We start from the raw sequence: 25,678 nt of genomic DNA on the forward strand, positions 1-25,678 counted from the left end.
GTAAAGGGGGCGGTTCACGCCTTCCCCATAAACGGAGGGAGGCATGGAGGCGCGGCCCATTTACTGAATGGGGCCGAGGCGTGGTCTTCAAAGCATCCACTCCCCACGATCACGGGGTGGGGAGAGGTCGCCTCACCCATCGCCTCGGTCCTGCACGCCCGCCACGTGGCTCTCATGTGCCTGGGGTGGTGAACGGTGGAGGTGGGAAACCGGGCCGCCGTGGGCTGGGGCAGCGGGTCGGTTCCAGTTCCCTGCGCCTTCCGCGTCTTGATTGGCTGAGTGGGGCGGCCGAGCCCCCACCCCGTTCCTTTATAAAGAACGGGGGGGATGGCGTCCTGCATTCCTTCATCTCCTCCTTCCTTCAGCTTCTGCTCCCTCCCTTCCATCCGTCATGGAGAGAGGGAATCCTGGTCCTTCAACGGTGGCGGCGAGGGTCGCTGCTCGACAACGCATCCCTCCTTCTCCTGCACCCGCGGCGGCAGAGCTAGCCGCGAGTGGAAGGGGGAGGGGGCGAGGCCGTGGGCGAGGCTGAGGCGCTCGGGGAAGAGGAGGACGGGGCGGTGTGCCGGCCTCTCCTCCGCCGGCAGTTCCTCCCCCCATGGAGGGCCACGTTGGGGATGACCCTTGCGAGTTCTTCGTCAGGCTGCGCCGGCCGCCTCGCCGTCGCCTTCGTCTCCCGACTCCATTCGCGTGGGAGATGGAGTTGGATCCGCCGGATTCGTTGTGGCTGCGCATGAGGGGCTGCGGGATTAGTGGCACGCGGGCCCGTGTCGACTTCCCCGCCCCTCACGTGATGTATCTTCGTCGGGGATGGAAGACGTTCGCCCATATCCACCGCTTGACAGAGGGGCTCACTCTCCATTTTAAGCTGATGGAGGGTGGCCTTCTCTCCGTCAAGGTCTTCGGGTGCTTTGGGACCCATGCAAGGTGCTGCGTGGAGAGCTCTTCTGATAGTGAAGACTCCTCCTCGGGCGGGAGTGACGAGGAGGACAGCGGCAGCGACGACAAGGGTAGTAGGCGGCAGGATGATGGGTCCGATTAGGCGTCGGGTGCCGCTCCGCGTAGCACCGGCGACCCCATCATCCGCGTCGCCGGCTCCCTGAACTTCTCGGGGTCGTCTCCTTGGGCAGCTGGCATTGGGAGGCTGCAGAAGAGGAAGAGGGCGGGCGGCAAGGCCGTCAAGTCGGAGTACGTGGGCACCGATGCCTTCAACGCGTGCTGACGTCCTGCCGCCTCGTCTTTGAGCTCTGCTTCCGGCACCGCCACCACCATCCAGCCCTCGGACGGCCACCGAGATGTTCTCTTGGTGTCTTCTGCCGCCCGTAGCTCGCTTAGGCGCCCCTTTTGCCCTTTTCGTCTCCTTGACCTGCCTCCTAAGGAGAGGGACAAGAAAGGGATTACAGGCACCTTATCTCTTTTTAGTTTGTACGCCTTCGGGCCTTAGCTGAATTTAAAACTTGTAATCCCATTATTCATGTTTTTCATTCCCTATGGACTGTACCTGAGTGGAATGTTTTTAATGAAAAAGAGATGTTTGCCAGGTCATTTGTTTGTGGGTAGAACCCACGACAAGGAGTAAATCCTTGATATCTTTAAGACAAACATTTCCTTGCCCGGCAACAGGCCTTGCCATCTCCCCACTTCGCTCGACCTTTCTCACACCTCTGGCGGAGGCAGGGATGAGGTGGGTTTAGGCTCCTTGTTTCATCCTCTCGCTGCCGCGACTACGACCAAACCTGGCCCCAGGAACGAGCCCTAGGGCCTAGAGTTAGGGGAGCACGATAGCTTTAGGAAAAACGAGGTTTCACATACCTCAGTCCATAAGGGAATGCATGATAAGGGATGAAGAACTTATCTGAAGCTGTAGCCCCCGGCAACTCTGGTTGCCGTGGGTGAATCTTTGCTCTTGCAGCCCCCGGCAATACTGGCTTGCCGTGGTCTAGATGCTAGTCTGTCCCTCTTCTCTTTTCGTTCCCAAGTGGTTCGGCACGAATATCCGTGTGTCCTGTGAACCAAAGAAGACAAAAGAAAGACAAAGAGACGCACACTCGACCTCTAAGCTAGGGGTTAGTTGCCGCTAAGCACTATCAACCCTAACCAAGGACGAGACTCGACCTAGCATGCATGCTATAACTTAGGGCGCCAGTGCTTCATTTACTTGTGCTCAGGGTCTGCGCCTGGCTTTGTACAAAGGTTTACATGTATCATCGGCAATGCTTGTACAAAAGGTGGCTTGCCGGGGGGCCCGGCAAGCCGCGCCTCACGGGTAAAACTTGCGAAGATGCTCAATGTTCCAGGAATTACTCACCGGAACGGCATCTTCGGTCTCCAGGTGGACTGCGCCAGGCCTGGTGACTCGTATTACCTTATAAGGGCCTTCCCACTTTGGCGTCAACTTGTTGGAATTCTCCGATTGAACGCGCCGAAGAACAAGGTCGCCTTCCTCAAGGCTTTGGGCATGAACCTTGCGGCTATGGTAGCGACGCAAGGCTTGCTGGTAGCGTGCTGCTCTCACAGCCGCCCGAAGACGATCTTCCTTAAGGAGCATTGCGTCATCTTGCCGCAGTTGCTCTTGCTCAAGCTCATCATAAGCGAGCACTCGAGGTGACCCATATATGAGTTCAGTGGGGAGAACTGCTTCTGCCCCGTATACCAGGGCAAAAGGTGTCTGGCCGGTGGCTTGATTTGGCGTCATCCTGATCGACCAAAGAACCGTCGGCAACTCATCAATCCAGCGCCTTCCACTCTTGTGCAGCCTGTCAAAGGTCTTGGTCCTTAATCCTCGCAGTACTTCAGCGTTTGCCCTCTCAGCTTGACCATTGCTTCGTGGGTGAGCAACGGAAGCGAAACAGACTTTGCTGCCGAGGTCTTGGATATATTGCATGAAGGTGCGGCTTGTGAACTGTGTACCGTTGTCGGTGATGACCCTGTTGGGTACACCAAAACGGCACACTAGTCCCTTGAAGAACTTGATGACTGACTGAGCTGTGACCTTCCTTACTGCCTCCACCTCCGGCCACTTTGTGAACTTGTCGATTGCAACGTACAAGTACTCAAAGCCCCCGATAGCGCGGGGGAAAGGGCCCAGTATGTCGAGCCCCCAGACCGAGAAGGGCCAAGAGAGAGGAATGGTTTGAAGGGCTTGAGCTGGCTGATGAAGCTTCTTTGAATGGAACTGACACGCTTCACACCTGGTGACTAGTGTCGTCGCATCCTGGAGGGCAGTGGGCCAGAAGAAGCCTTGCCGGAATGCCTTGCCGGCAAGGGCCCTTGACCCGATGTGGGATCCACATATGCCTCCGTGTATCTCCGCCAACAGCTCCAGTCCTTCCTCCCGAGGGATACACTTCAATTTCACACCGTTCGGCCTCTTTCTGTACAGGACGTCATCGACGAACTGGTACATGGTAGAGCGACAGGCTACTTTTTCCGCTTCTTCCTGCCCTTCAGGAAGTTCCCCTATTTGGAGGAACTGGACGGTATGCTGTGCCCATGCTGGAGCTTGGGCTCGACAGCGAGGACTAAAGGCATTTCCTCCGCTATAGGAACGGCTATCTTGACGGCAAGAGCTTGACGCTCCGCCGGAGCTAGCCGTCCCGTGGCGGGCTCAGTGTCCCTGGCAACATCCTTGTTGGCGGCTCCGCGGAGCTCGGCGGGAAAGTACATGCCGGGTCCTGATTTCCTCCTCTTGTTCTGCTCTGTTGATGGATCAACGGATGGCTGAGTTAGCTGGAGCACAATGGTACCTGGTTCCACAGGTAGCTTGAGGCAGCGCGTTTTGACAGGTAATCGGCGATATCGTTCTCTGCTCGGGGAACGTATTCAGCCTGTATACCGTCGAAACGCTCTTCCGGCTTTCTCACTTCATCGACGTAGGCCTTCATCAATGGGCTTTGGTAGTCCTTGCTGACTTGCTTGACGACGAGCTGCGAGTCGCCCCTGACGATGAGCTTCTTGATTCCGAGGTCCTCCGCGATCCTAAGACCGGCAAGCAGCCCTTCGTACTCTGCCGTATTGTTTGTTGACACCTCCCTGGGAAAGTGCATCTGGATCACGTACTTGAGGTGCTCTCCGGTGGGAGCGACAAGCAGTACGCCAGCCCCGGTGCCGTGTAAGGAGAAATCTCCATCAAAATACATGGTCCAATTGCAACTTGCCTCCTTGCCGGGGAGAGCAGTCTCTCGGGCTTCTTCGTCAGGTGTTGCGGTCCATTCTGCAATGAACTCCGCCAGGACTCGGCTCTGAATCGTCGAAGTACTTTCAAACTTGAGGCCAAAGCTGGACAGCTCCAGTGCCCATTCCACAACTCTTCCCGTTGCATCTGGATTGTGCAATATCCGTTGCAGAGGGAGGCGAGTGACGACAGTGATCTCGTGTGCCTGGAAGTAGTGACGCAGCTTCCTCGAGGCCATAAGAAGGCCGAAGAGCAGTTTCTGCACGCCGGAGTACCTTGATCTAGCTCCCTGCGGGAGGGAACTGACAAAGTAGACCGGGTGCTGCATCATTTTCTTCTTCGGTGGCACTTCAACTGGTCGTGTCGTCTCTGCATTGGTGGTGTTGGGCTCTGTCGCTGCCATTACCTCGTCGCCAACCTCTCTCTGCGCCACCAGTGCGGCGCTGACCACCTGGTTCGTTGCCGCCAGGTATAGCAGCAATGGCTCATGTGGCCTAGGCGCAACCAGTATCGGCGCGGAGGAGAGGTACTTCTTCAAATCTTGCAATGATGCTCCGCCTTCTGGCGTCCACTCCATCGGGCTCGCCTTTTTCAGGATCTTGAAAAAGGGAAGGGCGCGCTCGGCAGACTTGGAAATGAATCTACGCATGGCGGCAACGCAACCAGCAAGCCGACGCACATCCTTGATTCGCTTGGGTGCTTCAATCTGCTCTATAGCCTTGATCTTGTCCGGATTGGCCTCTATCCCACGCTGTGACACAAAGAACACGAGAAGCTTGCCGGACGGGACGCCAAAGATGCACTTCTCAGGGTTCAGCATGAGATTGATCTTGCACAGGTTTGCAAATGTTTCTTGCAAGTCCGGTATGAGGGTTGCCCTGTCCTTGGTTTTGACCACTATGTCATCCATATAAGCTTCCATATTTCTATGGAGTTGGGGTTCAAAACCAATCTGGACCGCCCTTGCAAACGTCGAACCAGCACTCTTCAGCCCGAAAGGCATCCGTATGAAACAATACGTACCACATGGGGTGATGAATGCTGTCTTCTCTTCATCTTCTCTTGTCATGAAGATCTCGTGGTAGCCGGAGTAGGCATCGAGGAATGACAACAGATCACACCCAGCTGTGGAGTCAACAATCTGGTCGATGCGCGGCAACGGGAAGGGGTCCTTAGGACAAGCCTTATTGATATCTGTGTAACCAATACACAACCTCCACTTCCCATTAGCCTTGCGCACTACGACTGGATTGGCCAACCACGTTGGATGGAGCACTCCTCTTACCAAACCCACTGCTTCCAGTTTCCGGATCTCCTCTGTGATGAACTCTTGTCGTTCCAAAGCTTGCTTTCTGACCTTCTGCTTGACGGGCCGCGCATGAGGACAGACAGCAAGGTGGTGCTCAATCACCTCCTTGGGAACGCCGGGGATGTCAGAAGCTTGCCATGCAAACACATCGACATTCGCCCACAGGAAGGTGACGAGCGCGTCTTCCTATTTGTCGTCAAGGGTGGAGCTTATGGTGAAAGCTCCTCCCGTGCCGTCCTAATGGACAGAAACCTTCTTGGTTCCCGTCGGTATTGCCTTGGGCTTCTTGTATCCACCGGTGGAGCTCTCTGGCACGTCCTCGACGGGAGCGCTACACTCCGAAGAGGTGCGCTTGCCGGAGTGGGTGCCCGAGGTCTCACCGGTCTTCTTCTTCCCTCCCAGGGTCCCAGCGGTAGGAGCAAGTGCCCTAGTGGTGGCAGCTGCTGCAACTGCTTGCTGGTATAGTTGGTCAGCGCAAATCAACGCATCTTTCTTATCGGAGGGGATGGTGATTATCGTCACAGGTCCTGGCATCTTCAGGATGTTGTAGGCGTAGTGTGACGCCGCCATGAACTTGGCCAGCGCTGGGCGGCCAAGGATCCCGTTGTAGGGCAAGGGGATCTTGGCAACATCAAACACGATCCTCTTCGTCCTGTAGTTCAGATCGCTTCCAAAAGTCACGGGCAGCGTGACCTTTCCCTTAGGTTGGCTTCTTCCCGGGTCGACCCCTTGAAACATGCCCGTCTCTTTGAGGTCTCCATCAGGAATCTGCAGTTTCTCGATCACGGCAGGCGAGATCAAGTTCAGACCGGCCCCACCATCGACTAGCATCTTTGTCACCTTGAGGTTACGTATTGTTGGTGAAACCAACAATGAAAAGCACCCGACCGCAGTAGTGCGATCAGGGTGATCCTCAGTGTCAAAAATGATAGGTGTGCTGGACCACTTTAGCGGCCTTTGGGCATCAAACGACGGCTCTGCCGCTGTAATCTCTCGCGCCCACTGTTTAAGCTGGCGGTGAGAAGTATGCAGCGAGGCGCCGCCGTCGACGCACTTGGCCTCCGTAGCTTTCTGAAACTCTTGGTCGCCGGATTCGTCGTCCTCTTCGTGATCGTCGTCTTCTGGCTTTTTGTCACGGCCCCGGGCGGGCCTCTCCTGTTGTTTATCCTTGCCACGACCGCCCGCCTGGCCGTCACGCTTCTTGCCGGACCCCTCAGCACCGTCTTGGCCCTTCTCCTTGTCCCGCCTCTCATATTCAGCCCTCTACTTCTCAGCGAGGAGCTCAACCTGTCGGCAGTCTTGGAGAGCGTGGCCTTTGGTGCGATGGATCTTGCAGTATCGCTTGTCGGAGTTTCCTGGCTTCTCGGCAACTGCTAAGGCCCGGCAGGTGACACATCCGGCAATTTCCTTGCCGGGGTCATCTGCCTTGGTTTTCTTGGTGGAGCCGGTGTCATCAGATCCCTCGACGGCAAGCACAGCTTTACCTTTGCGCTTCCTGTTGCGGCGCCGGCCCTTCTTTGCCGGGGCGGCAGTATCTTCATCTGAGGAGTCGGTTTCCACGCCGGCGTCTTCGCCGGGGTACTTCCTTCCCTCTTCAGCCCGGGCACATCTGTCAGCAAGAACATAGAGTTCTGCAACATCTTTCACCTTGTTCATTGCTAGCTCTTTGCGCATCTTGCGGTTACGCACGTTCTGATGGAACGCGCTGATGATGGCGGCAGGGTGAACATTAGGGATATTGTACTGTATCCGGCTGAACCTCTGTATATACTTGCGGAGACTCTCGCCTCCCTTCTAGGGAATGACGTGCAGGTCGCTCGCTTGGCCATGGGCTTGGTGGCCTCCAGTAAAGGCGCCCACAAACTCATGGCACAAATCCGACCAGGAGGAAATAGAGTCTACCGGCAAGTGCATCAACCATGACATGGCGTTGGGTTTAATAGCCAACGGAAAGTAATTCGCAAGCACCTTATCGTCGCGGGCTCCGGCAGCTTGCATCGCAATGGTGTAAATGCTGAGGAAGTCGGACGGGTGGGTCTTGCCGCCGTACTTTTCGCCCATGTCAGGTTTGAAGGTGCGGTGAGTGGGCCACTGGAACTGCCGCAGCTCACGGGTAAAAGCCGGACAGCCTACCTCGTAAGGTAGGCCTCCAGGGCTCTCTGGTGCCGGGTGGTTCACAGCGGGCCCTGCTCGCCTGTCTGACTGGTGGCGCGTTCCGCGCCGGTGCTCGATAGTGGTTCGAGCATCTTCATGTTCTCGTTCCCGAAGGACTTGGCGCTGGTCACGGTGGGTCCGCTGGTTGGATGATGCTATGGAGATTTCGTTGCCCGCAACGTCGCGACGGGCTAGAGTCCGTGGTACCGGGCGAGGAGGAGGCGAGTGCACCGTGGTCGTGGCACCGCCGGCTTTCCTGCCACTGGTGCTGGGGACTCCGTCGGAGCGTCGACCCGGGGGCTCCACCGGACTTGGTTCATCTTTGTTGGCCACTGCAACAAGGCTTCGGATAGTGGCTCTCCATTCGTCGAGTTTCCCCGTAGTGGGAGGAAAATCGAGGAGCAACTATGCGCGCCAGGGCTTCTGCTGGCGTTGGTGGCAGCGAAACCTGCACGGATCACGACACGCTTCGACTTCTGACCATGTCAGAAGGAGCTCTATCACGACCCCACGGTCGCATGCCATTTTCACCAGCGCCTCGGCGAGCGGGCAGGTCTTCTACCTCCCGGGAGTGGCGCTCGGGGCTCTTCCCGCGGCGACGCCCGGGGTCTTCGGCGTGATTGTGCCGTTCGTCGCGCGCCGTTTGAGAGGAGCGCGCCATCGGCGCCGGCGTGGGAGTCTTGGAGGCCCTCGCATCGCCTTCGGGCGGGGCGGTAGCGATCTTAGAAGGCCCCGCGCCACCCGCGGAGGGCCTGGCTCCGTCTTTGGATTTGGCGGCGTGTGGCCCGTTACCAGGCGCACGAACATCACCGCCTCCCAAACTCCGGCTGCTGGGACGGTGTTGGTGTTCGCGAACGGTGCCCCGGGTCCATTCTGCGACCGGTCCGCTGCTCGCCCGCGTTGGGACGGGATGTCCGGCTTCCGACGGGCCAACCGCCACCGTCATCTTCTTCTTGGGCGCCATGACGATGAAGAAGCGCCGAGCTAACTACTAAAGCCGATTCACACAACTGCGCCCCCTACGTGGAGCGCCAAAGATGTCGGTGATGAACGACACCTATGGGATCACAAGAATCCCTACTACAGTTGCGGGGCGTGGGGTCGTGAGAAGAGCGGATCAAACAGATAGCACACGGTTCGTTTATCCAGGTTCGGGCCGCGAGGATGCGTAAAACCCTACTCCTGCTTTGGTGGATTGTATATCTGTGTTCTTGAGCGAGCTATGGGGCGTGAGGAGCTCCAAAAAGCCGAATCCTTCTCCTGGTCGCCTCGGGCCTCCTTTTATAGGGAAAGGGGTTGCCACAGTAGCACCAGGAGGTGGAGAGGGAACAATGATGCGAGGTTATCCCTCGCATTACATGACAAGGCGCATTTAATGCGTCTTGCCCAGGTGTCCTTGCTTTATCGGGGACGGGGGGAGAGCCATGTCTCGTCCGTCGCCGCTCCCTCTCATGTCGACACGCGCCCTGGCCAGCGGTGCCCGCGGTGCCATGTAGGCAGGTAGGCAGCTGAGGTGGCGCAGTGGTGGGTCTCCATGAAGATCTGCATGCCGCCACGCAGGTGCCTGCCCAGCTGGTTGGGTCGGCAGCTGCATGCGAACAGCGGTGGAGGTTTGACTGGCGTGGGCCTGATGGTGGCCCTACGGGTGTTCTCGACAAGGGCCTTGCCAGGGCCCCGGCAAGGGTCTTGCCGTGGCGTCTGCTGTCATCCCCGGCAAGGCTCTTGCCTGGGGCCTTGTGGTCCTCCTTGGCTGGAATCCCGCCAACGATCATCGTCTTCTAAAGGGTGTATCTGATCTTGAATGCCTTCACAAAGATCTGCATGCCACCACGGGGATGTCTCCCGAATCCTTGCCCCATGGGGGCAGTGGACTCAAGGGTGACTCACTCCATAGGTGTGGGGCGAGCTGCCACGGCAAGGGTCTTGCCGGGCTTGTTAGAACCGCCTCCCGGCAAGGATCTTGCTGGGGGGGTCCGCTTCGTCCCCTTTGCTCTTTGTGGTCTTGGTCTTGGCGTCGTTCTGCTTCTCCTGAGCTTCGGCCTTACCTTGGCTCACCTCCCTTGCCTTGCCCAGTGTGGTGGTGCCCGTGGCTCAGACTGCCCATGCACAGTTATAGGGGTACAAAAAGTGTATCCCTCTTTTTGTACACCGACAGCTTGGCTCCAGAGAACTCGGGGATTGGCCCATCGCAAAGCGAGCTTGGGAAGAGAGGTCTGTGGCGCCGACAGCCGCCGCGATTTCTGCGTGGCGCTCCGGCGTCAGCATGTTGTAGTAAGTGATCTCGCGGCGCACCATGGCTTTCCGGCGAACTAGGGGACGCTTGATGCAGGCTAGGGGATCGAAAGGTGGGGGAATGGGCTGGAGATTTGGTGTGGTTTTAGGGTAGTGGCTGGCGTAGGCCGAGCAGTGAAGGTTCTGGTGTGAATAGTGGTTTCGGTGACGACCGGTCAAACGGTTTTGACTGTACATCGCTCTTGTCGCGTTTGCGTTGCAGCCCAGCACGCTGGACCCTCCACGTCGCTCACCGAATGGAACACGCTTCGTCTTGCGCTTTCGCTCGCTTGTGGGACCGTGGTTGAGAGCAAACCGACATCCCTCCCCCTCCCCCACCCGTGTCATTTATTATACCACCACTCCCTCCATTTTATGCGGAGTAAATAAAAACAGAGGGAGTATACTACGGATGAGGATCCCCTGACATGGCCGAAACCATTGAGTAACTGACATGCGGGGCCTAGCAAGCATGGGGTCCACCAATAACTGACCGAAAGGGAGGGTAAGGCAGGGATACCTACGTCAGAGGATCCACTTCCACTATACTACTTTGACCAAATGTTAGAGTATTAATATATGACATGCAGCTTACACAAATGTTAGAGTAATAATATATGACATGCAACTTACACAAAGCATACAGGGTCTAATGCATTTTTCGAGGCTAACTTTGACCAAATGTTAGAGTAATAATATATGACATGCAACTTACACAAAGCGTACGGTCAAATTCGTGTGTGAAAGGAGTTTCCAATGATATAATTTTCACATTATACATCTCATGTACTATTAATCTTGTCAATAGTCAAATTGGAAACCATCTCGAGTACAAATCTAGGAGTACGTACGAATCTAACAATATTGATTGGGTGTTGTTGAATGTTCATACCTTTTTGATCAAAGTAGAGATACTTTGACTACACATAAAACTTATATGTAAACTAGAAAGGATAGGAGGGAGTATATTGTACGTTCAAAAACGAAACGAACATTGAATAGCCTTTATATATGATTTGCAGATGCTATGATCACCGAGGATGAGTAGGGCATGGGAGGCGGCAGGGCATGGTGTGCCAACTGGCCAGTCTGTATCCCGTGTTCTACTCTTCCTCGTCGGAGACCGCACCTTCACTTCACGGGTCTCGAACCCCGCCCCCGTACATAGAGATCGCAGATGGAGGACATCGGCCGCCGTTGTAGAATAGGTTTAGGGTCGGGTTTCTTTTATTTTTCTGTCCTATAAAAGTTCAAAATGTAATGAAAATCTGCCATGTTTGCATTAATCTTGGCCGGTGTATATGAGCTTTCACAATAATATACATATTGTAGGAGTACTAGCAAGATGCCCGTGCGTTGCACGGAAGATCAAGATCTTGTGGGAGAAAAGGATGAACGAGGGAAAGCCTTATCTGCAAATGTGGAGAGGAGTGCGGGTAAATTGTCATAGTTTCCTTCCTATCCGTTAGATATAGATCGGACGGCCTATATTGCAGGATGACAGGCACACCATCATCACCAACTCTGCTTTTTATTGAACCGAGACAAATCTAACATGTGAAGTAAAATAAACACATAGGGTCTATACATACACAAATTATCTTAGGCACTCCAATAGTACGTCCACTACACATTCACGCATTTCACATCTTTCTACATCTACGGGAACCTACGAAAGGGTTAACGTAAATTGCCTCTCTCTCTCTCCTCCCCTGATTTTCATGGTGGCGTGGGCCCCTCCCTCCCCCCAATCTACAATCAACAACTCACACATTTCACATTACGTTAATTACGTAACTGGGAGTACGTAGGTGTAGCATTACTCGTCCTAAAAAACCCAACTAAGCCAACCTCCCAGCATATCGCGCGGGAAAAGACCCGGCCGTGCCGTTTTAGTCAGGATTACCGGATTACTAGTAGTAGTATCGATGGATCGCGCGAAGCAACAAATTTTTTTTGAGGGGGCGAAGCACCTAGTTTAAAAGGAAAAAAGGTGGTACACTCACAGCACTCGTGTCGCAGTCGCATTGCACCCCACACACGTTCGGTCCTGCACATGGCTCACGCAAACGGAACGCGTTTCGGCTTGCCTCTTCACTCACACGTGGGACTGCACTTGGAGAAACCGACCATGCGCCAAACTCCCCCTGCCCACCGCGCGAAAATCCTCCCCCCCCCACACACACACCCAAAAATCCCACCAAATCCGATTCAACCGCCCTTCGGCCAACTAGCCAATAATAGTCCCCAAACCCCCCCTCCCCCCTGTCCCCCTCCACTCCATTCGCTCCGCCAAAGCCGCCCTCCCCGCCGTGCCGATACGTGGCGCCACGGTTCGGCGATCCTCTCGCTCCCACAGTACGCTCTCATAGACTGCCGTCCTCTAGCCGCGCCGCCACCTCTGACTACGTTCTTGTGAAGGCGCACGGTGGTCAGCGCCGCCACCGCTGGCGACGTTCGTGTGGAGACGCACGGCGGTCAGCTTCTCCCACGGTACGCGCATTCTAGACTGAGGCCCCGTTCGTGTCGGTGTAGCGCTGAATGTTAGCTGATAGACGCTGTTAATCTCACTGTTTGCCGAAGTAGTTTACTATCAATATGCTCTGCTTAAGAAGCTTCCTTGCCCTGTTCTGCACTCAATCTGCTTAGCTGAGATGGCATGCCAAGGCCAATTAGTTGCTAAAATATCCTGCCATGTATTTATCGTGACATAGATTGCGATGGTCTAGTAGCCAATCTGTTAGGTGAAATAGCTCTACACCGTTTTATACTCGATCTTTGTTGTTGCGATGGCCTTCGATAGTTCGATGGCTGTGTGCTCGGCCTCATTGACTACTGAAATAGCCTGCCATAATTTGGCACTCAAATCTATTTGCTGAATTAGCTTTACATATATTTCGTTACTTAGATCTGCTCGTCTAAATATCTTGCCATAGCTTTCGACCTAGGTATTTTTTTCTGGACTTCATAAAAAAGCATATATTTTTCCTGTAATATCTAGTAGAAGAACTATTTTGTATGTCTAATAGATGGACATGACTTGGATAACTTCTGCTCGAAGATTCTCCGCTGCATATATCGAGGGGGTTGAAAACTTCATGAACTTTATCAGAGCTGAGTACGGTGGTCCGAAATCAGATGTGCTCTGCCCGTGTAGCAGTTGTATGAATTCAGTTAGAAGACCCCAATCAACTGTGCAAAATCATCTACACTTGTATGGGATGTCGGTCACATATACTAGGTGGGTTCATCATGGTGAAGCTGTGAACGTCAATGTTATTGACTACGTGGAAGTAGCAGATCACCATCTTGATCTGCCTGATGCTCAGGTGGAAGAGGAGGAGGAGGTGGTGGTGGCGGAGCCAGTGAGTTTGACCAACATTGAAACAATGCTATGAAATGTTCGTGCATTCCGTGAACTTTCACCTGCAGAAGAAAAACTGTGGGCCCGCATGTTGGAACAATGCAACATTGCTGTCACCCCAGGAAATAAGCTGTCAGTATTCTCAGCTATGGTCACCTTTCTTCAGGTGAAGACATCTGAGCGGATGACCAACAAATCATTCGATGCGATGTTGGCTGCTTTCCGCAAATCTTTCCCAGATGCATCTGAGCTGCCACACACCTACAGTAAAATGAAGAATTTCCTTCATGCAGTTGGAATTGGATATGATATGATCCATGTTTGTAAGAATAATTGTGTTCTGTTCCGGAAGGATTATGCCAACTTAAGTGAATGCCCGAAATGCAAATCATCAAGATGGAAAGATGGCGATGCTATGAAGAGGATTCCTCATAATGTTCTGAGACATTTTCCAATTACACCAAGATTGCAGAGGTTGTTTCATGATGCTGAAACAAGAGAGGATGTACTGTGGCATTCTAGGAACTAGGAGTACAGAGATCAGAATGTAATGAGCCATCCATCTCATGGTAGTGAGTGGAAAAGCTTCAATGATAAACACAAAGAGTTTGCTGCTGACCCGAGAAACATTAGACTTGGCTTAGCTTAAGATGGATTTAACCCATTTGGCCACCAGAGCGCCACATATAGCATGTGGCCAGTGCTTGTTATCCCTTTCAACATGCCTCCAAATGTCTGCACCAAAGAATCAAAAAGTCCTAGAAAGGATTTTTATTTGTTCATGGAGCCTCTTGTGGAGGAACTTCAACAGCTATGGAAGGGTGTTCTCACTCGAGACCTATATAGCAGCCCACCAGCTGATTTCTTTCTGCGTGCTGTTATAATTTGGTGCATCCATGATTATCCGGCTTTGGGCACTATGTCAGGGCGAACGACACATGGTTACAATGCATGTGTTCGCTGTGATAGGAATCCGCTGTCATACGCAATACTTAGCAAGATCTGTTACATTGGACACCGCCGTTTCCTTGCCAAGGACAAGCCGCATCCTAAAAAATACCGAAGGCATGTGTTCAATGCAAAGCATGAAAACTGTGATGCGCCAAAGAGGCTCACCGCTGATGAGTTGCAAGTGGAATTAGAGAAGATCAGGCATATTACACCAGGAAACCATCCTGGTAATGGTAGCGGGAAAAGGAAGTGTGGCAGGGTAGAAGACAGATTATTGTTTACCTGCAGGTCCACTTTGTGGGACTTGGAGTTTTGGAAAGATTTGGATCTGCGGCATAATCTTGATGTGATGCACATCGATTAAAAATATATGTGACAGCATTATCGGCACACTTCTTAATATTGAAGGCAAGACGAAAGATACCTTAAAATCTAGGATTGATTTGACACACCTGGGTATCAGAAAGGATTTGCAGGTGCAAGATGAAGGTAAACCATGGGATATGGCACCAGTTGTGTATGTCTTGGACAAGGTAAAAAATAAAAGAATTCTGCGAGGTCCTGTCACGTGTGAGATTCCCACATGGATTTGCTTCCAACCCTGAAAGGAGAGTCAGTGCAGATGGAAACAAGATATAAGGGTTCAAAACTCATGACTGCCACGTCCTACTTCAAAGGGTTTTACCTGTTATCCTTAGAGGATTGGGCCGCCCTGACTTATACACAGCAGTTGCAGAGTTGGGACAATTCTTCAGGGAACTCTGCAATAGGAATATCACGATAGATGCTTTGGAGCGTCTTAGAGACAAGATACCAACTATCCTATGCGACCTTGAGAAGATATATCCTCCAGCCTTCTTTGATGTGATGGTGCATTTGGATGTTCATCTACCTGATGAGGCACTACTTAGAGGTCCAGTACAGTATGGCTGGATGTACCCTATTGAAAGGCGGCTAGCCACTTTCAAGGGCTATGTTAGGAACAGAGCTAGACCCGAGGGTTCCATTGCAGAGGCCTACATTGCTACAGAAGCGTTGACATTCTGCTCAAAATACATTGAAACAGCTGACCAGCTTAGCAAAGAGGTGGGTGAAGACAATCCCGGGCTCAATGTTTTCGATTATTCTGTTCGAGTTACAGGGAAGAGTCGGCAAGAGGACAAACCTAAAGATTTGGAAAAAATGGTTTGGTATGTGTTGAATAATTGTCCTGAGATACTACCTTATATCAAGTAAGTGCAGTACTGCAGCTTATACATCGTAATCTACTAAACTTGCAGCACATTCTTATATATTTAGATGTTTGACGTGATCACTATGTTGTGCAGCATCTACAAAGAGGAGTTACTGCCGCAAAATCCAAGAAACATTGACAAACTGGTTATGGCAGGATTTGCGAAATGGTTCAAGAACCATGTAAGCTTTTGAAGTGCACTGTCAGTTTTTTAAATATATTTAGTACATAAGATGATCAGCTTGTCTATTTTCTAACCATGGGTTAAGAAGATGCGAGAGGATGGGCAGGCAGTTGATGATGCCCTTTACTCACTAGCAATGGGCCTGATACTCGCGTAAGACATTATGAATCTTGCGTTGTTGGAGATGTGCGCTACAACACCCTTGCACGAGACGAAGGCAGGAAGACACAAAACAGTGCCATCATGAGCACGGATACGTATGACAAAGAGACAACTGAAATGTATGCTAACATAATAGACATTGTTCAGTTGCAGTATATCTCTGGTTTCAAGGATCATCGGTGTGTGGTTCTGTTGTGCTGTCGTTGGTATAACCTGTTTTCCAGGATCGCAAAACCCAGAGCTGATGATTATTTCAAATCCATCAATGTCAAGGCGGCGTACCAGACCAACGAGCCTTTTATTTTGGAAAATCAAGCAACACGGATATTTTTCTTGGAAGACACATTTGCACATAGCGATGACTGGAGAGTATTGCAAAGGTTTGAGCAGAGGAATTCGTTTAATGAAGTTGCACACCAAGATGATGCTTACACTGCTCCTGATGTACAATATAACACAGATGTTCCTAATATCTTTGAGAACCATCACGTCAATGACGCCGGCGAAAAGATTGCATGTCGTGTTGTGGACATACAAGAGTTGATCAAGAAGAAGCCAACGTTCGAGGATGTTGAGGACAAAGAAGAAGATGACACCGTGGGGAATTACGATTCAGACTGATACACATGGCGAAGATGTTGACGCTGCTGCTGGGGATGATGATTACATTGCTTTTGTCGTATTTGCCTTTCAGAAGAAGTTTTTTATCTACTATGTGAAATTGTGTTTGCTATGACAACTGAAATCTGATGAACATGTTGTTTAGTATTTTGTTGTGAGAACATCACTTGTTATGTATGCTGATTTGTGTTTGGTGATTGTATGACAACTAAAACATGATGACATTGTTGTTTAGTTGTACTCATATTTGGCTGTGAAACTTGAATTTGATGACATAGTTTGCTGTTGGACTGCAATTTGCTCGACGTATTCGAATGAGAACAAAGCTGACCCGACAGGGCCTCTACTATTTATTTATTTATATGAGCAAAAGGGGATACCCCCTGATTTCCGTTAATAGAAATCATTAGGTGTTCACAACACTACGCCCAGCCTGCTACACAGGTTTCATTCATTACTAGTTTCAGCAAAGTGCTCATGCCGTAGCCACTGAATACATCATGAGTGCTACATACACTTCAAATAAAGAGACAATCATCCTATAGAGCACATCGATTTTTCCCATTATCTTCACAAGCTCTTTCATCTCCTCATTGCTGTCAAGGTCGTTCAGTAGCTGTTGCTTGGCCATGATCAGAGGAACTGCATCTTTAACCTTCTGCTCTGCATCTTCCTCTTCTGCCGTTCCTTCAGTTACTTGTCCAACACCCCAACCTACTGGTATTGGGATTCCTTGGCTAACCAAATAATCAGCGTAGTTGCATTCCCCCACATCAGCAACTTCCTAGAAATACAAATCACATGAATCTTCCCTTTTCTGCACGAATCAAATTGGAAGATCATCAACCAAACTATTAAAAAAATCAGCAACTGAAAGCAGCAGAAGAACACTTAAACATATTATTACCCCATGATTCGGGTATTTGTAGAAGACTCGGCCAGGGTTGCGGGTTGTGGTTGAGACGCGACGGATGACTCTGCTTGATTTGGAGCAGTGGCACCACACCAACGGCAGCGGGTTGCGATGAGCAATCGGCTGCGGTGTGCGTGTCGGCGGGGGTGTGATGAGACCCACGGGCGATGGTAAGGGTGGCGACTTGGCGCATATCTGGTTGTTGCCTGCTGAAGAGCAGGTGGACGAGCAGCCAGCGGGCATGGTTGCTGCGACCAGAGCTTCTGATGCTAGGCAGAGTAAGTAGAGAAGAGGAGAAGCGAATGTTGGATATGTCAGTTTCATTACTTGCAGAGTAGCATAGCACCATACATAGTCATAGTCTAGGTTTGGATTCAAACCAGCTACAGGAGCACGTCTTTCTTTTTCTAAAACTCGGCAACGTCTCTTTACTGGTACACTAGCTTGTTCTGTACGCCTTCCCAAGTCTTTGATTTTCTTTCTATATATAGAGAAGTATGCTACTTGGTGTCCGCTTAGTCAACAAACGATTGTCCCAACCTTGACCATTGGATTGACGTTCAACGTCTGTCGCGTTTCTTCAGTCTCTTTTTCCTCGAGCCGCCAAAGCCAAACCAGCGCCGGCGGGACCGCCTACTCCCGCCTCCCATGGCTGGTTGTGATCTTCCCCGGCTCCTGTCCGTTCCTGTCCGAGGCCTCACCATCGTCCTCCGCCTTGGTTCGCTCGCCGCGGCGCCGCCCTCTGGTGTTGTCAACATGGTCAACAACCGAGAGGAATAAGGAGATGACTGTACATGGTGAGGATTACAGTAGGGACCCAGCAGTGCGCGCAGTAATTTTGTTTTTTTGGGACGGAGAAGGGTATCAACTGGGTTGTGCGGGACCCATGGCCCATCTAGCCCAGGCTTTTATTTCATATGTTTAGCACATGACCACTCCAATTTGTTTTTTTCCTTTTTGAAAATGGCTAGCCAGCTATTTTGTTTTTTTGCAGAATAACCAACGTAGGCCTACTTGCTTTTCTATGCCTTGCTGGGCTGGAAATCCTTCAAGACGAGGAGGGATGCATTTTGCCCAGAAAATGGGCTATAAGTAATAATAAATGGGCTGTAAAATGGAAAAATACATCAAACAGGCAATTAGTTCCAAAATATTGTTTTCTTTAGGATTTTGATATTTTAAATTTCATTGTTTTTGTGCGGGTAAAATTTCATTGAATTTAAATTAAGGTATATTTAGATTTAAAATTAATTTGAATCTGGCTAGAAATTTCGGGTTGTATGCTGTTTGGGACAGATTTGGAGGCTGACTTGTCGGTCTACTAGGTTGACGTGTACTTTGGCATTGTCAACTTAGTCCACAAACGATTCTAGCAGCAGTGACCGTGCTGCTTCTTCGATATCTGATCTTCTTGCTCCAGCCGCCCAAACCAGCTCCGGTGGGACAGCCTGCTCCCGCCTCCCGTGGCCGGCTGTGCTGCCGCACATGCTGCACCGCCCCACCCTACTTCATTGCTGGCCAGGCCATTCCTCTACTCGCCCACACCTCCTGTTATTTTCCGGCGACGGCAGCCGGACCAGTAAACCCTCGTACTCCCCACCGCGTGGGCAACCATTGCCGAGTCTTCCCCAGCTCCGTGTCGTTCCCCTCCTAGGCCTCGCCGTCATCCACCGCCATGGTGCTCTCGGCGCGGCCTGGTCAACGTGGTCAACGAACGACATCCATCGACCGTAGACTGTACACGCAAAATAATGATTCCTCCACCTGACAGGTGGGACCCACCAGAAGGGCCTCTGTATTTCGTGAAAAAAACGTTCCCCCCGCTGACATGTCGGACCCACCAGCTATATCTTCGCACGCAAGGAAGTGCCTCCTTATTACGCACAAAAAATGAATACCCCCTGCTAGCTGGGACCCACCATTATGGGAGGATGACTTGTGGGCCTACTAAGTTGACGGGGACGGAGGGCTTTGTCAACTTTGTCAATATGAACGATTCTAGCTCCAGTGACCGTACGATGTCCATCCAACGGCCATAGTGCTTCTTCAACCTCTGGTCTTCTTGCTCCAGCCGCCCAAAGTAGCGCCAGTCGTGCCACATGCTCCTGCCTCCCGTGGCCGGCTGTGCTGCCGCGGAGGCCTCACGCCCCCTACTATTCCCACCGCTGGCCAGGCCCTGCGGCGACGGCAGCCTCACACCGCAGCCGAACCAGTGAACCCTCGTACTCCTCTCCGCGCGGGCTTCCACTGCCGCGTCTTCCCCGGCTCCGCGTCGTCCCCTTCCTAGGCCACGCCGTCGTCCACTGCCGTGGTGCTCTCCACTGCCGTGGTGGCTGGCCGGGAAAATGGCCCATCAGTAATGAGAAATGGGTTGTACATTTTTAAAACACATCAAATTGGCAATTAGTTTCAAATATCTTTTTTTCATTTCGAGATTTTAAATTACATTAATTTTTATGCGTGGAGAATTTGTTGGATTTTATATTGATATAAATTTAATTTTAAAGTCAGTTTGAATGTGAGTCGAAATTTCGGGATTAAAAACAGTTCAGACCGCATCGAAATATGCAAAATTTCATATAATTTTTTAACCGTGGCCACAATATGGGCTGTAATGCTAACAAAAAGAATATGGGCGCCAAAAAAACCTTAAGAAGTAGCAAATGGGCTGTAAATTATTAGAAATAATAGTAGATGGGTTCTATGCTATTTTCCACAAATTTGAGGCTTTCCTAAAAAAAGGTTGACGCACAGGCAGTGACTGTTGGATGTCCATCGAACGACCGTCGTGCTTCTTCAATCACTGCTCTTCCTGCTCCAGCCGCTCAAACAAGCACCGGCGGGACTGCCTGCTCCCTCCTCCCCGCGGCCGGCTGTGCTGCGCGCAGGCCTCACCGCCCCACCGTACTCCCATCGCTGGCCTAGCCATCCCTCTACTCACCCACACCTGCTGTTATTCTCCGGCGACGGGAGACGAACCAGTAAACCCTCGTACAGTCGTACTCCCCTCCGCGTGGGAAACAACTGCCGAGTCTTCCCTGCCTCCGTGTCGTTCCCTTCTTAGGCCTTGCCGTCGTCCACTGCCCTGGTGCTCTCGGCGCGGCCTGGTCAACATGGTCAACGACCGACATGCATCTGAAGTGGACTGTACATGGAGAGGCCGACAACTGGGTCCATGGCCGCACGCAAGGAAATGCCTCCTTATTACGCGCAAAATAATGATTCCTCCACGTGACATCAAGGACCCACCGAAAGGGCCTCTGTATTTCGTGAAAAAAACGTTATAGCCGCTGACAGCTCGGACCCACCAGCTATATCTTCGCACGCAAGGAAGTGCCTCCTTATTACACACAAAAATGAATACTCCCCCTGTTAGCTGGGGCCCAGTATAGTGGCAGGCTGACTTTTGGGCCTACTAAATTGACGGGGACGGAGGGCTTTGTCAACTTAGTCAATATGCATGATTCTACCTCCAGTGACCGTACGATGTCCATCCAACGGCCGTAGTGCTTCTTCAACCTATGGTCTTCTTGCTCCAGCCGCCCAAACCAGCACCGGTCGTGCCTCATGCTCCTGCCTCACCGCCCCCTACTACTCCCACCGCTGGCCAGGCCATCCCTCTACTCACCCACACCCCCTGTTATTCTACGGCGACGGCAGCCTCACACCGCAGCGAACCAGTGAACCCTCGTACTCCTCTACGCGTGGGCATCCACTGCCGCGTCTTCCCCGGCTCCGCGTCGTCCCCTTCCTAGGCCTCGCCGTCATCCACCACCCTAGTGCTCTCGGCGCGGCATGGTCAACGTGGTCAAGGAACGGCTTCCATCGGACATGGACTGTACATGGAGGGGCTGACAGCTGGGTCCACGGCCATAGCAAGGAAGTGCCTCCTTATTACGTGCAAAATAATTATTCCTCCACCTGACAGTGGGGACCCACCGGACGGGCCACCGTATTTCGCGAAAAAAATGTTTTCCCCTGACTGCTGGGACCCACCAGCTACATCTTCGCACGCAAGGAAGTGTGTCCAGGAAAAAAAACGATTCGCCCCCCTGACTGCTGGGACCCACCAGCTAGATCTTCACAGGCAAGGAAGTGTATGACAGTCGGGACCCACCTGGTCGAAGCGTACGTAGCGTTGTCATTCTGGTCGCGAACGTGTACGTACATATATACTGGTGGATGTAGAGGCGCGCATGTGTCGTAGTAGAGGCGCGTACGTGTCGTAGTAGAGGCGCCCACGTAGCATGTACACATACGTACAGTGGCCAGGGTGCAAGAAAGAAAATACGGCCACGTATGTGTACATACGGGCGGTGTATCGAATGCCTACTTGCGCATACGTACGGCCAGGGCTCGTACATGGCTAGGTCGAAACGGAGAAACAGCGTCGTCGTCGTGTTCATGGGGAGGCAACGGAATGCGTCGTGTTCATCGGGAGGCAATGGAACGCGTGGGACCCAACCGGCTAGGTCGGAACGGAATGTGTGGTCATGTTCATCGGGAGGGCTTGGACGGAACAGGCGAAGGAAACGAGGCCTAGTGTACCGCACAACGAAGGAAACGGACCTCCTACGTTCGGAACGCGGTCCTGTTGATCGGGAGGGGTCTGGCGTACCGCAAAACGGAGGAAATGGACCTCCTACGATCGAAACGGGGGTCCTGTTGATCGGGAGGGGTGTGGTGTACCACAAAACGGAGGAAACGGACCTCCTAAGGTCGAAACGGGGGTCCTGTTGATCGGGAGGGGTGTGGCGTACTGCAAAATGGACGAAACGGACCTCCTACGGTCGAAACGGGGGTCCTGTTCATCGGGAGGGGTGTGGCGTACCGCAAAATGGGACTCCACGGGATACTGTTCATCTCCACCGTCGACCTCCTCTAGCCTCCACAGGCTACCGTCGACCTCCTCCAGCCTCCACGGGCTCCTGTTCATCCAGCCTCCACCGCGTGCTCCTCCACCGGCTACTATTCAACCACCCCTCCATGGGCACCCCTCCATCGTCTACTGTTCATCCAGCCCTCCACATCACGGGGTCATGTTAAACCACCCCTCCACGGGCACCCCTCCAACGTCTACTGTTCATCCAGCCCTCCACCACACCATAGGGTCCTGTTCATCCAGAGGCAACGCCACCGCTCACTGTTCATCCAAACCCCCTGCAACGCTCACTGTTCATCCCAGAGGTAGCATCGATCGGCTTCAGTTAGCAGCAGTAGCGAAGGAATCGCTCGATCGGGTTCAGTTAACAGCCATCGATCGATCGCTCGGGTTCAGTAACGCGTAGCCTGCAGTGCAATCGCTTGGGTTCAGTTAGAGCCCAACGCCTCGCTCGGGTTCAGTTAGAGCCAACGCCTCGCACACACGTGCGTATGTGTACGAGAGAAACGTGCATCGCTCGGCCCCCGACCTCCCACCGTAACCGGGAACTCCCCGAAATTTTCCTCGCCCTCGCTTCTACCATGGTTTTTTCCGTCATGGACGGCCCAAAGAATGTCATGCAGCTGCGTCTCCGGCCCGCCCAGGACGAAAAGCCCATTTTCTGTCATGATTTTTTGTCATAGAAGTAGGAGCCCACCACATCTATGATGATACCGGGTTTTGTCACAATTATCGTCATAGAAGTGTCATATGTATGACAGAAAAAAATTTCGTTCGGCCCAAAATGTCACGGATGTGTCTTTTTTTGTAGTGAAACCTTTGATAAGAGATTTGTCGATTTCCTCCTTAAGCTCAATGAGTTCATGCGGCAGCATCTTGTAGGGTCATTTGGCTATAGGAGTGGTGTCTGGTTTCAAGTCGATGATGAATTCGACAGCTCTAGCAGGGGGAATCCCTGGAAGTTCTTCCGGAAAGACGTCTTGGAATTCACGAATGATGGGAATGATTTCAATGCACTCGAGTGGTGCAGTGTTCAACGCATTCAAGGCATAAAGCCGTGCCTCGGTGTTCTGAACTAGATGAGCTTGGTAAGCAATTATTTCATTAGAAGGGTGTAGCAGATGGACGGTCTTAGGGGCGCAAACTATAGAAGAAGTATGTGCTTTCAACCAATCCATTCCTAGAATGAGGTCGATGCTACAGGACTTCAGTACGATGGGAGAGACAAGGAATTCCAGTCCTTCGATTTCAACGGGGACGTCGTTGCAAATCATGGAGGTCCGACATTGGCCCGCGGGAGTGCGTACTAATAGCGAAGTGTACATGTCCTCACATTTAATGTCATGCAAGCATGCAAATTCTTCTCACATGAATGAATACGATGCACCTGTATCAAATAAAACAGATGCTGGTACTGAATTTATGAGGAGTGTACCCATCACGGTAGCAGGATGGTCTAGAACTTCATTGAGATCAACGTGGTTGGCATGAACACGACCATAAGACCTGGCATTGTTGTTGTGAGGTTGGTTGCTTCCACGACCAGCTACAGGAAGGGCCAGTTGATTCTGGTTCTGAAAGTAGTTCCTAGTGAGGTGACCTGGTTGGCCACACTTGTAGCACAGACCATTATTGGGAGTGGGAACAGGAGCTTGGGGTGGTGGAGCTGGAAGTCTCGGCTGCCTAGTTGGTGGGGGAGGCAGACGCGGTGCAGCATAAGATTGCCTTGGAGCAGGTGCAGCTGGCTGGTACATGCTCTTGGGAATCCATATCCTACGCTTCTATGAGAACGGGCCCGAAGATGAGCCCGTGTCATGGTTGCACCTGTGAGAGCTCTGGTGTTCCTGCAGACCAGTTTCGACATTGATGGCCTTGTTCACCAAGGTGGCGAAATCAGCAAAGTCATGCACTAGAAATGCGAGCTTGATGTTAGCTTGAAGGCCATCACGGAACTTCTCCTGTCTGCGTGCATCAGTTGCAATGTCTTCTTCAGCATAGTGGGACAAGTCCAGAAACTCCCGCTGATAAGCTTCCACTGTTTTGTTGCCCTGGGTGAGATTGCGGAACTCACGCTTCTTCCGGTCCATGACTCCCTAAGGAATGAAGCGGGCATGGAAAGCAGCTTGGAAGTCTGGCCAGGTGATGATTGTTCCAACTGGCAGAGTACGCCTATGGTTGTCCCACCATTGAGTAGCGGGTCCTTTCAGGAAGAAGGAATCAAAGGTGACATAGCTGGCAGGGGCTACATCAGCAGACTCCATTTCATAGGTGATGTCACGGAGCTAGTCATCAACATCCAGAGGCTGAGTTGAGCTGCGATACACAGTTGGGTTGAGGCGCATGAAATCCTGCAGAGTCACTTGGGCTGGCTGCTGATTCATATTGGGGTGAGGAAACTGAGCCATCATATTTTCCATGAACTGGCGGTTCAGCTCGAACTGTTGGATCATACCAGCCATGTACTCAGGCGGTGGTGGGGCATGGCCACCACGACCACGACCTCCTGGTCTAACCATCCTGCTAATATATAACAGGGGTAGTTCAGCATTGAGAAATTGCAAGGACAAGAATCATTCATGATGAAACATGCATAATGAAAGGAACACGATAGATACTACTTAGTAGTTGGCATATCTTACAAAAGAGATCATGCATAGAGTTCGATACACAGAGTTCAGTACATAGCCTAAGAACATCATAGGCGGCACGCAGGCTCGCGGTGACTGCATCTAACAATAACAAGCAAGCCTACATCAGTCCCAGGAGGAACTGTGGAGGTAGGTGTAGCCGGACAGCTGGTAGTGACACGACGGGAAGTCCTCCACATGAGTAGCCTGGGGTCCGCGGATACTCTGGTGCAGAACCCGATGTGCAGGTGGTAGAAAAGGACCAAGTGCGGGAGAGTAGCCTCCCACATCTGGCTAGCCGACGCCCTGGGGCATCACGGTCCTAGCAGGGTAGATCACAGAACACAACAGGTCACCAGATCGGACAGAGGGGTGCGACAGCGTTAGAGCACGGTACAAGTGCTGACAGGTGGTGTACAACTCGTGGCGAAGAGCTCGGTTAGCTCTATCCAGCCCATCAGCATGCAGAACCAGGTTTTGATGGTAGAAGGGCTCTCGGGTGACAGTGGAGTAGGCAGCAATGTAGTATCCCTCTGCACCAACATCGGATGCGATAGCAATGTGCCTGAAAGGGGAGGTGTCCAACTCCCGATACTCTCCACGAAGACGTGTCAGAGCAGCATAAGCAGCATCGTGGACCGCCATGTCGATAGTCACTCCAACACCATGAGCAGTGTGCAACACGGTAGTGGAGTCATACTCCCGAGAGTAGAGGTGGACGATGGTACGGTACTGCTCCTGGTTAAAGTCCTGGTACTCCTCGTAGACAGTGTACTCAAGGTGCCATGGATAACCCAGATAGGTCATCATCTCAACCAACACAGCAGGTGAT

This window comes from Triticum urartu, chromosome 7 (assembly GCF_003073215.2).
Source record: "Triticum urartu cultivar G1812 chromosome 7, Tu2.1, whole genome shotgun sequence".
Classification (NCBI taxonomy): domain Eukaryota; kingdom Viridiplantae; phylum Streptophyta; class Magnoliopsida; order Poales; family Poaceae; genus Triticum; species Triticum urartu.